The sequence below is a fragment of the Plodia interpunctella genome, chromosome 2 (genome assembly GCF_027563975.2).
Source record: "Plodia interpunctella isolate USDA-ARS_2022_Savannah chromosome 2, ilPloInte3.2, whole genome shotgun sequence".
Lineage (NCBI taxonomy): Eukaryota > Metazoa > Arthropoda > Insecta > Lepidoptera > Pyralidae > Plodia > Plodia interpunctella.
Window position 1 is genome coordinate 9,584,409 of NC_071295.1, and position 16,483 is coordinate 9,600,891.

General features: G+C 34.9%; 1 non-coding gene across 1 annotated transcript; it reads right to left on the reverse strand.

Annotated features, from left to right (window-relative positions):
* Nucleotides 1-1,822: 1,822 nt before the first annotated feature.
* TRNAV-AAC (transfer RNA valine (anticodon AAC)) lies at nt 1,823-1,895 on the reverse strand. The gene has a single exon. It is a non-coding gene; the product is annotated as a tRNA-Val (tRNA).
* Between the last annotated feature and the right edge of the window lie 14,588 nt (nt 1,896-16,483).

The following is a 16,483-nucleotide window of genomic DNA, read 5'->3' on the forward strand; positions in this document are numbered from 1 at the left end:
GCAGATTGGGGAGCATTGTAGATTGCAAAGGAAATAGGATGTTTTACACAGGCAGTTTTCACTATCGCACTTTTACGACAAGACAAAATTGTATAATGTTGATGAAGCTGCGGGAAGTCTTCGACATAAACGCACATATCCAGCGAAAAAGTAAACCGACCAAAGACAAGCGTCAGGGGAATCCCCTTTTCGTTGTAGTTCAAATCTAATATCGTTTGATGATAGCCCGATATATCGATGTTTTTAATAGGGTTCTTCTGAAGCCCGAAAACATCTAGGAAGATTATTCTTCTAGTACCTATTTACTATACTCGTACATAACACAGCCTAAAAAACTGCCAGTAAATTGGTTGCTCTCAGATCATTTCGAGCACTGCGGCCGCGCTGTCATTACGATCCGTCAATTTTCTTGAGGAAGGAATCGTTTCCAAAATCATAATATTCAATTCATAAAATTGACATGAACACAGTACAGATTAATTATATTTAAAGTCAGATAGTAAAACAATGGAATTAGTAGGAGAACTAATTCTCGTCTTTGTTAAAATTTGAAAAATTGTAATGACAGCGTGGTCGCATCATCGAAACGCTCTGGGAACCACAAGTCTCTCATTTGCAGGAACACTGATAGTGGAGTAACTACTTCAAGACTTTCTTAAACTGGGAAAAATTGAGTTAGTTAGTTTATTCATACAGACAATTCTATCTACTTTAAATACCTCTATTAGAGACTTTTATGCTAATTGGAATTGGCAAACAGGACTGTTGATGAGATGGGTCTAACCCTGCCCAAATTATGTGGCACTATGCCAATGTCTGGCCTCCTAATAACTACTTATTAGTCAACAATCGTTTGAAAGTTGTCCAAGCTGGTATCCTGGACACAATAGGAATTTCATGATGCTAATTCCAAATTTTATGAGTAGGTACCTACCACCATAAGAGCATCATCTACAAAAATAAGCATAGAAAATAATGTACTTTTATTCAACAGTACAGTAATTTGTTCACTACGACCCGCACTAGCCTTCGATTCTTAAGATCAGAGTGGCGTGACTACATTGTGGCAATTCAGCAAAACATTATAGGCGTCCCAGCATCAGGAGCCCCTACGCAGTCACAGTATAAAAAAGGATACTAGCGTACGCAGTCTTGTAACTTTGTTGGTCATTAGGCACTGCTAGTCTGGGGCCTAAAGAAAAAAGTAAGTGCGGGCTGCTTGTCCTCCCGCGCAGATTGTAAAAGCCAACTAAAAGAAAGGGCTATTCAGGTACCACAAATGCCCAAAAACCGGAATCCCGAATATGAATCAGCTTTTTTCCTCTTCTGGATTTTGCTACTTGCTCTCAAGGGTAACCTACCTTACTACAAATAAACGTTTTCTATGTCTATGTTATTTGGTTGTTATTTTGTACTACCTACCTATTCGTTACGTACCGTGTCTGTACACTTTAATATAATTACCGGGGCGCGGGCTGATGGGAGGTTTAAAAGCCCATAACTAAATCATCGAGATTCAATTTGGTCTGATTGTAAACACGAACTTTGCCTATTATGCAGAGTGGCTTAAAGGTAAGTCAATATAAACATTATATTTTGATACACTTGTATGGAATTTGGTACATAGGTGCAGAGGCACCCAGGTTTAAGTGTAATTTTCGTAAAGATTGTGTTTATAAGTATGGTCAGATGAATCTAATTTAGGCTTCATAAAAATCCAAAATAGACCTTCAATTTGAAAAAAAATACCATTCATCACAATGATTGGTATTAAAATCTTAAGACTAAAAACTCTAAAGATTAATAAAAAAATAAAAAAAAATGTTTCCGCCCGGGATCGAACCGGGGGCCTTCTGCGTGTTAGGCAGATGTGATAACCGCTACACCACGGAAACTTTGCAACATACGGTATATTTACATGTACCTAGCAAGCAAGCGAAGAAACATAATTATTCGTTACATAAGCAAGCAGCTCCGCTATTTTCGACTGTTACATTTATCTAGATTAACTGTCACAATCCGTCCACTGTGACTATACTATATCCTGTACACACACTTTACCTATTACAATCCATAATTCTGACTATATAATACACAATCGGCAAACAATTAGCCAAAGTTTGAATGTTTCGAAACACAATGCTGGTTTTTCCTTGCGGTAAATAAGCTCATATAGAAACAATTCAATATACGTTCATTTGTCTTCGCCGATAGTGTATACAATCGGCATAATACAATAAAATACAAAATATTTTTATTTATGGGCAGTATCAATACAAAATAATAAAACAACACATACGGACCAATGGCGTGCTTATTGCTAAGCAATATCGTTCAGGCATCCTTTTTTTTAATTTAAAACAAATCACACAGATTGAGCATTGAGCTAGCCCCAAAGTAAGTTCGAGACTTGTGTTATGGGATACCAACTCAACGATAAACATCCAAGACCCGGGCCAATCAGAAAAAGATCATTTTCCATCATGACCTGACCGGGGATCGAACCCGGGACCTCTCAGGGAGCGATCCAGTGGCAAGAACTTTACCACTGCGCCACCTTTGGGTAGTGAGACAGGTTAACAGAAGAGGGTAGGCACAGTATTGGGCGCACCTTCCAGGTGACGGGTGCAGAATACGAAGTACGCCTTGGACTAGATGATAAGGTGAGCCAAGCGCATTGGAAAAGACGTAGACGGAAAAGACCAAGAGCCAATGAGTTGAAACTTTATTCATGTTTGAAGAGTTTATGAACTCATTGATACTATAAATACTTATATTGGGAAATGATTAGTAGTATTTAGAAAATATACCCTGTGCTATTTAAAGAAATTACATAGTAGGTACCGTTCTGGATGTCATTGTTCTGAAATGTCTTCATGCTACAATATATTATTATTTTATTGAAACAATTTCGACAAAATATTGTAACTTATCCTTTGCAATATGTTATTAAATTTCCCAATAGACACACTGCGATATACTAACAATATGATAGACTTTTCTTTCTTATCCCCGACGACAGAAACCCTCTTTCTGTTATCGGGGGTAAAAAGTTAGTTTAGCGTGTCTGTGTATCTGTATGTCTGTTCGTGTCATCGCAGCCAAACAACTGAAACGATTTTGATCTAGTTTTTTTTTATTAGATAGAGAATTTTATCGAGAGTGTTTTTACCTATATTTGGAAAATGTACGTTCAGCCGTTTGATAATCTTCAGGGGGCCTACCATCAACTATTACAAAACGATTCAATTGTAGGGCAGTACAGTTTAGGAACCTAAAATGAAGCGCGTTATTTGGTACCACTAACTAATCTTAACAAAGTCGCATTTGGAGTGAATGAAATCAATTAAAAAAATAAAAGTTGTCTCTGAATCGTAAACCCCAGTGATGGTAGCCAAATGTAAGAAAGAGATAAGGCTATACGATGTCCATATATTTTATCTCGTTTCAAGAGTTGCGTTCCGATATCAAATTCTTACCATTTTGGGCAAACAATACGCAGTTTCTTGTTACTTAAAATTAAAATGTATATTATTATCTTGCTGTTACATGACTATAGTAAATATAAAACACAATAAAATAAAGTATTTAAATTAAAATAAATGCAATATTATGCAGACTAGAAATTTGTCGGTCATAACTGGGAGAGAATACTTATAGCATTAAGTTCGCCATTTGTTTATAAGTATGTTTTTACTTGAACAATAAAGTTTTATAAAGAAATAAATAACATCTAAACACAAAGTTCGGAACGTAAAAACCGTACCACGAAAGAGTTTCCGTGGCAAAATTAGAAACTATCAATAACAGCTATCTGTTATATGTTATATATGTATCTGTTATATATGTGGTCTATACCACATCGTTGTTTTCAGAGACAGTAGCGCCACGTCTGTGGGACTTCTATCGTGGAAACCTATCTGAAATAGTAATTTTCATTGAATCGCCAATTTTGACAGCTAACCGATCCAGTTTACGTTCTCAATGCACATCATGGTACGGAATTGTATGCAAAATGAGTGAATGAAATCGAATTGGCGTATTGTTTTGGTCACTACCTATAATGGTCGTTATATCATCTTGATGGTACGAATTAGCGATGCAGATCAGTTCAGGTCCTGGACTGAATCGCATTAAGAGATGATGGTAACCCCCCTGGTCTTTTCTAGCAGATGAGATGAAACCGACAACTTCGGTTTCAGAGCTACAATATTATGTATGAGAAATGAAAACATATTTTTCTATTTATTAATGAAAAATACGGTTCACACACATATGGTTTATATACGGAAAAGTTGACTATAGTTACAGTCTAGTAGAACTTTTCCAAGACGAATACGACTCAACGCGCGCCGCGTACAAATTATGATGATGTCGCCGCGGCGACTTCCGTCGATAAGCACACGTGAGTGACCCGTATTTTTCATTAATAACGTCTATTTCTCCCATAAATTATAATAAAATTATACCTACCTACTTTCCAATCCCGAACACAGTGGTCAACAAGTTTACGATGTGTTCTGTAACGGACGAACCCATAAAAGCCAAGTTATTTAGGTTACATAGTCCACGTCGGATGGAGCGAAAAGTTTTTCGCTGTCCCCACATTAGGTTTATGGCTGCCGATAAATTCTTATTCCTTTGTTTTTTCTTCGTTTTGACTAATGTTGTTTATACGTATATAGAGAAAAATATCTGTAGTTGAGTAAAGAAACTGCTTTTATTTTTGACTGACATTGTTCCCCTCATTAAAATAGGACCCCATATCTCCATCCCTATAAATATATAATGGCCATCAAAACCGAAGTTTCATTGTAAATGTCAGCTCTATAGGACAAGTATAAAACCAGTTACAATTTGGCTTGCAAGGTTTTTCACTTGCCATACATAAATATATATTGCAATAAAACAAAGTACACTTCCCACGTCTGTTGTATTACAATCATGAGATAGTGGGGTACAATTTAATATAAACAGCACTTAATATGAAAATATATATGTGATACAATAGTTGAGTTTTATAAGCAAAAATGTTCCATATTTATGTAACAGAGTTCGTTGCTGTGCATAAATTGATGAGAACGTCAACATGTGATAGACGCTCCGATGCGGTTGGGGCTCGTTTGTTCTCATTTGCATGGGCGACGTGCTCAGAAAACTTGGTTATTCATACCTATTCTCATTTGAGAATATGTTAAAATTAAGATGGAAATTTCTGGAAAACTGTGCTCAATTTTCGTTGATGTAAAATGTCTTAGTGTGTTGTATACGGTCAATAACCTGTTAGAATACGTTATGGATAGATACATAATTAGATTTATTGTAAGTCACAGATGTGAAGTCATAGTGTACATAGATAAAATACTGTGGCAAGCCAGTTGCAACTTTATTTACAATTTCAATTTTACTATTCACTGTTTTCCTTAAGATTCACATGAATTCAATTATCAATTTGATAATATTTTGCTAGACTCAGATATTTTCAGTATATATACAATAAGAAAATAACACAACTCAGATAGATACAAGTTCATTGTTAGTTTATAATGTGAGCGTTTTATTATTGCATGGAAAAACCAATTACGGCAAACTGTTTGCCGAAGCGATGTTAAAATTTTACAATGTAGGTAGGTACTCAAAGAGTCAAATACTGGTTTATAGTAAATAGTACATATATCTAAAAAGTACATATATCTCATCAATTTACCTTAACGATGAACCATAAACCGAACAAATAAAATTAGTCCCAAACTCACTCAACCGCTTCAGAACCCACCTAAATTAAGGATGCTAAAAATGGATTCCGTACGCCATTAATATCACCTGTAAAATAAACATTTTGCAGCAAATAGGGTGCACCCTTTGAAACTGGATACTTCATGGAAACTAAGCGGGATCCAGTAATATGGTTATCCTGACGCTTCATCGAAAATGAAAGTAACGTTGTTATGCACAGCTTTTAGTCGCCAGGACCCGGAGTAATTGTGTTATATCTGCCATCGAGACAGATTACACACTGACGGTTTGAGTTATATTATAAAAAAGATGTAAGTATGTAAGTACACATACTTTAGAGAAAAACCTGGACAAAAACTGAACAAGGACTTGAAAACAGCTAATGCAGAAGAGGTGACATATGACAACTCATAACCGTAACGCATACTCCTCATTGAGACAATGTGACGCGAAAATATCAAATGTATGGATGTGTATATTACAGTGTCCTGTACAGAATACAGACATACGTACATATATTTGATATCTAGCTGTTGCCCGCGGCTTCGCTCGCGTGAATTTCCCACGGAAGCAATAACTGTATGGAGAAGGACAAGAATAACAGTATTACTTCAATCTACATGTATGCAAAATTTCAAGAAGTTTGTTTAAGTAGATAGAGCGTGAATAGGTAGGTAACAAACAAACAAATAAGCAAACAAACTTTCGCATTTACCTATACCTAAAATTACATATTTAGGATTAGAATATTGCGTCGCATCGCGCGACGAGTTCGCGGGGTAAGGCGTAGCTGATTCCTACAAGTGATTCTAAATAAATTGGATATACTTGGGATACAAGCTAGGGGTAAGATGTTTATACTATAGCATTTGATTAACTAATTAATTATCTAGGTGCGTACTTACTTTGGTAATTAATTAGGTAGTTAATTAAAAAAAGTATGCCGAATTTCAATTTCAAAATGATTAACGAAATTTTATACTTACCTAAAATATTGTATGGTACGTAAGTAATTACTAGATAATCCCACACATTGAAGAAAGAAAAAATAAAATCGCTCGCTCCTGATCGAAATTACTTAGCAAGATTTTCATATGTTTTTATGTTCACTCGATTCAATTTTTGCTTTATGATTTTTTCAGCGCCAGTGTTGTAGCCCGTTCATAGATTGGTGTCGGTTTTTGCCGACGAATTTTATGAAGGCTCACAGATGGTAAGACCACCAAATTCAATCACATACAGTATTTTAGCTAAGGGTTTTTGTTATAAAATGTTGATTGTATCTGTCTACCTATTTGCTATTATTAATTAACTAGCCGCCCGTCACGGCTTCGCTCGGGTAAAAAACATAATAAATATACCCCTAAACTTCCTCAAAAATCACTGTATCCATTGGTGAAAATCGCATGAAAATCCGTGTAGTAATTTTTATGTTTATACAGACAGACAGACTCGGTAGAGGACTTTGTTTTATAATATATAACATATGGATAAGGATATTCGGGCGGGCCTTTTTTCATGACGTGAAATATTTCAATGCAGTATAAAGTTTCTCTTTTAAATATTTTAGACACAGTATCATGCTATCACTTACCTAAGAGGTGGTTAAGGTGAAGCGGCGGGGGTTAAATGTTCTCTCACTTCAGATTTATTTGGTGAATTCATTGAAGTTAGTCATAAATTAGACATAGTCCCTACGCTACAAGATAGCCCTTGACTTCCATCAGACAAGTTCGAACGCAGCGATTAGTATACTTACTAGTATAATTTAATGACTTGTATCATTAAATTAGTAAAGATTCAAAATAGAACACAGGCCCAAGCATAGATATAAATTACGATTCCGCACAATTTGCAAAGGAACCTCAGTTCAATTTTCAAGTCTGAAGGTTGAATTTAGAATGTCGAAAGTTGACTTAACCCGTCGAGTTATATCAGGAACAAAAAAGCCGCGTTATACACTGTCACCTCCAATCTACTTTCAATTAACGTGGCCAGAGGAGCGTTAACGCATCCAACACGCGCCCTGGGGTTAAGTTTTGTTCAGACTGTTCGGATTTACGCACTGTTATTTAGATGTGACAAGATCTTCAAAAAGATATATGAAAATTATAATAATTTTTATTTAAAATTTTCAACCTGTCGAGAGAAATATGAAGTCATTTCTAGACAAAAGGCAATTTAAAATATTTTCAATCTATCAGTAACTCTATTGGATTGCTACAGGTGGTGTTTGAGATTTTACCACCATTCGTGTTACACGAATTTGTATATCAATCTTAATCGTCATGTTTGACTTATATACTAAGTCAAAACTACTTGCTTTTATTATAGGACAACATATTGAGTAACGTAGGTTTCCTCTAGATGAAGATATGGACAAACAGATCAATTTACAAGTCGTTACATTCCACACAATTGCCACGACCCTCAGCCATGGGGAATACCGTCAGACACAGGTTTTTGTAAACTTAATTAGTGAGTACCATGAAGCGGTGGTGGTGTAATGGTTAAGACGCCCGCCTGTGGATCGAAAGGTCCCAGTACTCGTGCCACATGAGTTTGTATACCAATCTGACTCACGTATAGTAGTTTTATGCTTCCGGTGAAGGAAAACATCGTGAGAAAACCTGCACGCTGGTTGATTATTAACTTGTGTGTGAAATGGAGAAGGCAATGATAAACCACTCCATTTTTAATGCCAAAAAAGTTGTGTGTGTTTAATTCCACGTAATGACCACGAACCTCAGCCATGAGGAATATGCCTATGAAGAATTAAGTAAATGAATTTGATTACGACTAAAATAAGACTATTGTATAAAAATAATGTATTAACGTGTCTACCATGCCCTTTAAAGATGATCCCCCTTTCAATATCTCAGTTACAGTGCATGCTAATTACGCCTAGGGTGTCTGAGCTAACTGTTAGGGTGATGTGACGACTGACGACAATAAAACAAATTGAAAGGATTCAGACATGTCTATGGATGAGATGTGAATGCGAATGAATCACATAAGTAAGTATTTTTTCTGCTGCTATTCGATCTACTTGTCTTTGAACATCGTTTGTTTTGTCGCGCATTATTTAGTGTCCTTATGACATGACCATGGTAACCATTTTTCTTAACGTTTTATTTATATTTTTTGTTGTAATGTAGATAGAGTAAAGACAAATATGTCCTATCACAGAACAGTATATCATATCGGTCGAATCAGTCGAGCGTTCTGACGCGGGCCTCAATAGGTAGCATTTTTTAAATATAAATTAAGATAAACATCTATTTTATTACCAGCCTTCATACAATTACATAATTTGTAGATATTGGGGTAATATAAATTTCATTATTATTAATAAATGAATTCAGAAAAGAGATTTAAGGGAAGACGCTCAAAAAAATGCACGTACTAGTATGGTAATGAAAGCGCTATTATATGGATCATACGAGCGACTCGCGGGACGGTCGAGTCGCTCGTATGATCCATATATAGGTACAAATAAAATAGTCTGAACTCGTGGGAAAAATAATAAAAGCGAGAAAACGTTAGGCAAAAATATATTTCCATATTTATTGATGGTATCGATAACATGATTACAAATAGCGAAAGAACATGACACAACCCCTTGTCTAGGTACGTGTTCTCGAAATAATATTTGGGAAAATGTCGCGCGACAAAATTCAATGTTCGGTGAGGAGAGGCCGCAGTCTCTAGCGAGATCAAAGATGTTGGGAACAAGGCGGGAGCGAAAGCGTTTTTTTAATAAAAAATGCAGTCGTCGCGTAGTCCAGTAACATAGGTGGTAAACCTATACAAAAAGAAAACAAAGAAGTAAAAGGAAGAATTTAGAAAACCTTCTTTCTTTTTTTTCTATTTTGAAGGCCCTAAAAATGAAATAATTTCAAGATGAAAATATGAATTTGAAGAAGGAAATATTAATTGTAGGAATTTAGGGATAAACTGTAACGGAATTACTTTTTCAAAATGTACTTGTAATGGCAAATGAACAACACCTTTATAATACGTAAAAGGACCTATTAATTTTCCTTATAAATTTTGATATTACCAATAAGAGAGAAAGTTATCGAACTTTCTCTCCAAAGCTCATTTTAACCCCTAGTATTCGGAGTGCAGTAAGGAGTAAAGGCGAATTAATTTGGACTTCAGTGTACATTCAACTAGTACTACTGCGTAGATCTCTATGCGACGGCAATAGCGGCTATGATAGCTTGATGTGCTATTGACTGTACGCGAAGAAGACGTAATGTTCCAATAATCTTTATCACTTTTCCGCAAACCTCTCACAACTTGCAGCAAGCTAAGGGTCCTGGAATCGCTATCCATTCTGTTCGCCTCTATTCGCGCGGCAAAATGAGATATCAGTGGATATTGAATGACGGACGCGTAACAGTACGCGGTTTTTCACATATATTCCTTGCTCCCTTTTTACGATGAAACACAAAGGGTTCCATAGGCTTAGGATTGTGCAATACGGATATAAATTGTATTGTTCGGTCGGATTAGAGATAATAAACAGTTTGTTTGGTTCTTACTGAGGGAATTTCTTTTGTATTGAAGTGTTCATGGCGTAATATGATTTTATTTTTCGGTAAGCGGTCGCGAATCCGCCGAATGTTATATATTCTATATTGAGACGAACTTTTCTTCGTATAGTCATTTCAGCTTATCAATCTTGTTTGTCATAGTTTAAGATCGTAGCCTTTATGAGATTAAATTTATATTAAACACTTAAAGTAAATTTTGACTTAAATACATTCTAATTTAATTTATAGTTAAAGCTATCTTATAAACTACTTAACAAAAGTTACAAGACTTGAATCGTCATACTGGACATATTACAAAGACATATAGATAGATAAGCAGCAAACAGCTGAGTAAGAGCTAGCACAGACATCCGTTCCAGACTTCCCGATCCGGATTGCAGCTAATTTATGTTTCCTGCCACTTCTACTAACGATTGGTGCAGAGATTGCCGAAATGTTCTGTTTTGACCCATAAAATTACAATTGTATTTCTTTATTTTTGTCTATGTTGTCTCGTATTGTTAACTGTTTATGAGAATAATGATGATGTAGGTACTCGTAATGCGAAGTTGCCTGGCACTAGTTTTTGTGAGTACTAAATTTATGTGGAAAAATTGTAATTGTACCTCAGGTTACCTCGACAGATTTGCTATTGACCGCACTTAAAAAAGATTAGAAATCATTTGTATATAGATTATAAAATAGTGTTTAAAAAATAAATTAAGAATAAAATAATATTTTAGTTTATCGAAAGGAACAGTTCATGCACCTAGGTATCCAGTGTGTTTTGAGCTTTAAATAATGTAATACACCGTACAAGCTGCGCCAAGACACGTATTGAGTTGTGGTCACGTGACACCTCACTCGAAATTCATACTCCTCTAAGAATAAAATTACAAGTTTTCGGTGCTATATTTTTACAGTTCAGATTCTAGTTGTTTTTGACGTTTCATAATCTTGTGTTCTATCATAAACAGAAAACGTGCATTTTTATATTGTGATATAACATTTTTATTGTGTCTTATTAACTGTAGTTTATACTTCCGAGTGTGTGGGAATTTCGCAGGTGAAAAACAAACGGCGCAACAAATTTCCCAAAACTTTTCTCCAAAGACATCAATTCACAAATATAGGTCTTATTATATATTTAAACTACATCAGATATATATTGTTTTTCTCGAATAGGACATAAAAATAACAGGACCTTGAAAATTTTTCACTTTTAGCAAGCAAAAAGTAATTTCCCACCCCTTGGGGGTACAAATCCTACAGCAAGGAGCTGTCAGAAGCACTGTCGATTGACGAGGGTGCTTCGTTGTTAGTAAGCGATTATTTGGTTGACCTCTGGGTATGTTTACCCTAATTTACGCTTAACTATCTCTTTTTATGCAATATCGGCAGGTTGCCGATGTTAATTTTATAATAATCAAACCATAAAATCGAAATATGACTTTATTATTTACTTGGTACATATCCTTATATGGCTTTAGCTGAGATCAAGAAATGTTTAAAATTAATAATAAATACTTTCCAAAGGGCACCAAAGTGTTGGATCAATATGCTAACGCAAACCTCACAAATAATAAAAAAAACACAATTACTTAAAATAAACCCTATGGTCCGTAGAAATATACTCTTTATAGAATAACATATGTATGTATATAAAATAATTCACTTATACGAACTTTCAACTGATGCTTTATTTTTCTGTGACTTATCTTCGTCAAATTACCAAATAGCAATTACCAAACTTATAAGTTAAAAATGTTGACAGCTAAATAATTATATTATTTCAGAATAATCTAATCTAAATATAAGAATTGATTTTTTTTTACTGTTAAAAATATTCAACTGGGTAAAAAGTCGTTTTCTCTCGGCATCACTTCTTGGTTGGCTGGTAGAAAAACCTTTTAAATGCCTTTGTAATAAAGCAAGCCTCAACTCAAGCTTTAAATAAGCTTTTACATGTTTTTGAAACAAAGTTAAAACCTTTATAAAACCACGTTTGAATTTAGAATTGGACTCGACACGCGCTTCAAAAACTACCGAATCTCGGCAAATAAAATTTGTCAAGCGGCAGATAAAGCCGTGCACACACTGTTACACGCCATTACAGATAAAAGCCCGAGTACTGAAACCCAAGTAATAAGGTTACAATATGATCGAGTTACAGCCCGATTCGTGGTTGATCCGGGAAAAAGGGCCTGAGATCTCACGTGATGTAAGTTACAGCCTTGTAAAAATTGTGATAACTAGAACCATCAAGATGTACTTCGATTTAAAAAAATATATGTCTATATAGTTTTGTTTTTTTTTTCAAACTCATTTTATTACACCGTCGCGCATCGGCCGGTGTTAGCAGAGATAAAAAATGTATACCTATAAATTGTAAGTGGTCGAAATTAATTGAAATCATTAGCAAATTTGTCATACCTACAAGGAAGTTATACAATCTATGAGCAACTAAGGTAAAACAAAAATATGAATCTCATACAATTGTATACCACTCAATATGCGTTCATTAATTACTCGATTTATTTTTAATACATGCAATGCAGGAATTGAAAATGATACGAATGCGCAAACTGATGGTGGAAAGGAAAACTGAGAATACCTTTTGTATTTACATTTTAACAAAATGTTTGTTAATTTCAGCCTCTCATTTCCAATGATACGAAATTAAAATTAAAAAAAAAAAACAAATTAAAAAGAGTTTGAATATGGCTGGAACGAAATTTCGAAATTCGAATACATTTTACATCATAGGTGGATCGTTGTCACTCGCAGACGCTGGTAATAAGGGTGGACGTAATATTCTGCTTCGGTCGGACGCCTCCAAACTTGACAAATCCGCTTAAATTTCTCAAATGTGGGCACCCCCGTGGGGTAAATTTTGAAATAATCACGTTATTGGCTCGGATTATTATGCCTATATATTGGAGGGATGCGAGATAGAGATGTTTGTTTAGTCTATTGGAAGGGAGTGTAGTTTGAATTTGCTTCGATAAACTTGGAAGGATATTATGAATGATATTATACAAAAAAAATTAAGATGTTCTTTGAGACGAAAGTGCATTGATTTGGTATACTTGACTACATTGAGATGGGTAGTTTTATTGCGAAATACTTTTGCTCTTCATAATGTATGTAACATTATGATGCGCAAAAGTATTTCGCATGTGTACAGTATTCATAATATAAAAATATCTACTCTATTGTGTGTGTTTTTTGTGTTTACATTTTGCACCGAAAAAATGGTATGCGAATTTTAAAAAAGGAGTATACGTATCAAATTTCTATATGAATTTTATTAAATTTAATATATTTTTATATAATTAAAAATAAAACAACATTCGTTAATGAAAACTTTACGGTATATACCGATTCGTTTGATCTAATAAAATTGTGCAGCCATGCCAATTTTTTTTCACAACGGTTTTGTAATTCAAATAGAGAATGCTATTAAAATATCGGCCAGTATGTTCTAGCAGTTCTACTCCGACCACATTACACATTTATCATCATTAACTATGATCTGAGTAGATTACCACGAGTACTAAGGTTTATTCACAAAAAAAGATGCATTGCAATAACCCTAGGGACTCCTAGGAGCAATTGCAATGCAATTTTCACATCATCAATATTGCTAATGGGGCAACCTCCGATGCACGTATCAGCGTCGAGTTAATCCATAATACGTGCGTTTATTAATCGATTAATTGATCAAAACGATCAATCTTTGATAGCCTGCGATCATCCTGCAATTTATTGTAAGTCATTTGTTTTCTTTTTTCACCATTTCAACATAATGCTATTTTTCCTGATGTAGTGGTAATGGGAGATTTTTTCATATGCAGTAATTGTGACTTGTTTTTATTTATTTCCATGATAAATGAAAATATTTTGATATCCCTAATTTTTATTCTAAAATTATTGCAGTGGCCTTAAAACATACATCATGTAAATAAATACTTGAGAATGGGTCTTTTAAGCACATCTATATTTTATTTATTTTTTGTACACAACATAATAAAGACAAATATAATTAATGTATAATGTACAATATTACCATTTATTTCTATATATATTGGGAGGATTCGAGATAGAAATATTTGTTTCGTCTATTGGAAGGAAGTGGGGTAGGTATTTCTTCCATTGGAAAAAAGGCATTGGCGTCTCTATATAAATAAAATGGTTTACTGAAAAATAAAACGGATATATACATTTTAAATATGTATTGCTAGTATTTTGTGTGTTCTGTTTTAGATGCAGTGAATATGTAAATTGCTTTCGTGGTTAGAAGAGGCGGCGGACGTTAAGCTTTAGGTGTGTACATTAGGATGAATTACTTTCGTAACTTTTCATTGCAATTTGATGGCTCGAATACGGTGTATGAGAAAACTTTTGTTAATTTACGGTAGGTTGGTGTGAATATGTGAAGTTGATTAAAGACTCCCTCTCTCATCTGACCGTACTCCCAGTTTCTTACTGAGCCGTTATACGTCGATGCCCAAGGCCCGCTTCCCTACTCCTTCACTTCGAACGGTTTTTGACATCTTTAGTTGTTACACAATTGGCACGCGTATCTTCGCGACATCAAGCTAACACTTCTTGGGTTTACTTCTCAGCCTGTATCAAGAACGGTAATGCAACGCGGCGGCCGAATTCGGAAAATAAATGAGTCATTAAACTAGCTTTTGCCCGCGGCGTCGCCTGCGTTTTTTTCCACGGGAACAGTTTATTTTCCGGGATGAAAGGCACCCTATGTCTCTTCTCCACACTTCAACCACATGTGTACAAAGTTTCGAGAATATTGGTTGAGTAGATAGAGCGTGAAGAGGAAACAAATTCAATTTCGCATTTATAATATTAGTTAGGTTAGGATTTATTCTACAGCAGCGACTACCTGTGTCTATGTCTTTCTTGGGCATATAATACACGAGGAAAACCTCTGTACGTATATCTATACTAATATTATAAAGAGGTAAGCGTTTGTGAGTTTGTATGTTTGAGGCGGGTAATCTCCGAAACTACTGCACCGATTTCACAAATTCTTTCACCATTAGTAAGGTACATTATCCAAGATTACTATAGGCTATATTTTATCACAAAATTCGACGGGAGCGAAGCCCTGGGCAACATCTAGTTTATTCCTAAATTGAATTATCACATGGTGTCTGGTAAAGATTATTGTCAAGTTACTAACGAACCTTTCCCTTTTACAGAACTACGTTGTTTGTTGTGTCGGTCTAACAATCAAATCGAGCCAAACAGAGTTGGTAGGTGACAAAGTGAGGTTTGAGCGTGTTCATGTAGCAAAGTTTAATTAGTCTGCGACTGAAACTGACTGCGTTTAAGGTGCAGAGCACAGGGACTCATGCATACGCCTTTTAAAAATACTCTTTCTCTCATCTGAATGTATTTCCAATTATTTCCTCAGAAGTTAGAGAGTTAGGGCCTAGGATCCGCCATTTAAAAATAATAATTATTTTTAAATGTAGCACTGGCTTTTCCCGGAAGCTTCGCCCGCGTCGATGTCTCACGGGGACAGTTTTTTTTTTCCGGGAAATAAAGAATAGTCTATGTCCTTCTTCGTACTCATAACTATACGAATGCTAATTTTCAAGACGATTGCTTGAGTAGATAAAGCGTAAAGGGGTGACAAACAAACTTACTTTCACTTTTGTATTATTAGTTTGGATAATGGGCAAATAAGCGTCCTGTACGCTATTTTCTTTGCTTGACTGTCAATAAATGTTATTGAGCTGTGTTTTATCACATATAAAAATAGTTACTTTATGGACATTAATCCATCAATTCTTCAGATAAACTTAATACAATAGATTGTGTAATTAATACGTGGAGTTAAATATGAATAATTATATTTATGTTTTTTAATACCAATATATTAACCAATTCCAAACATATAAGTTACTTGCGGGCCGTCCCGGCTTCGCTCGCGTAAAACCGTAATAAAAAAAGTTGCCTATGTTACTTCTAAACGTTTCGTCTGTCTCTGTGCCAAATTTCACCAAAATCGGTGCAGTACAAACAAAACACAAAAATACAAATCTTTTCTCTTTATATTATTAGTATGGAAGTATGGATTTTGGTAGAAAATAGTAGAAAACTTTTAATAGTTATGTAAAATAACAAAAGCAACTAATAATGGAATGCAACCCACAATAGTAACCCAGAATATTATG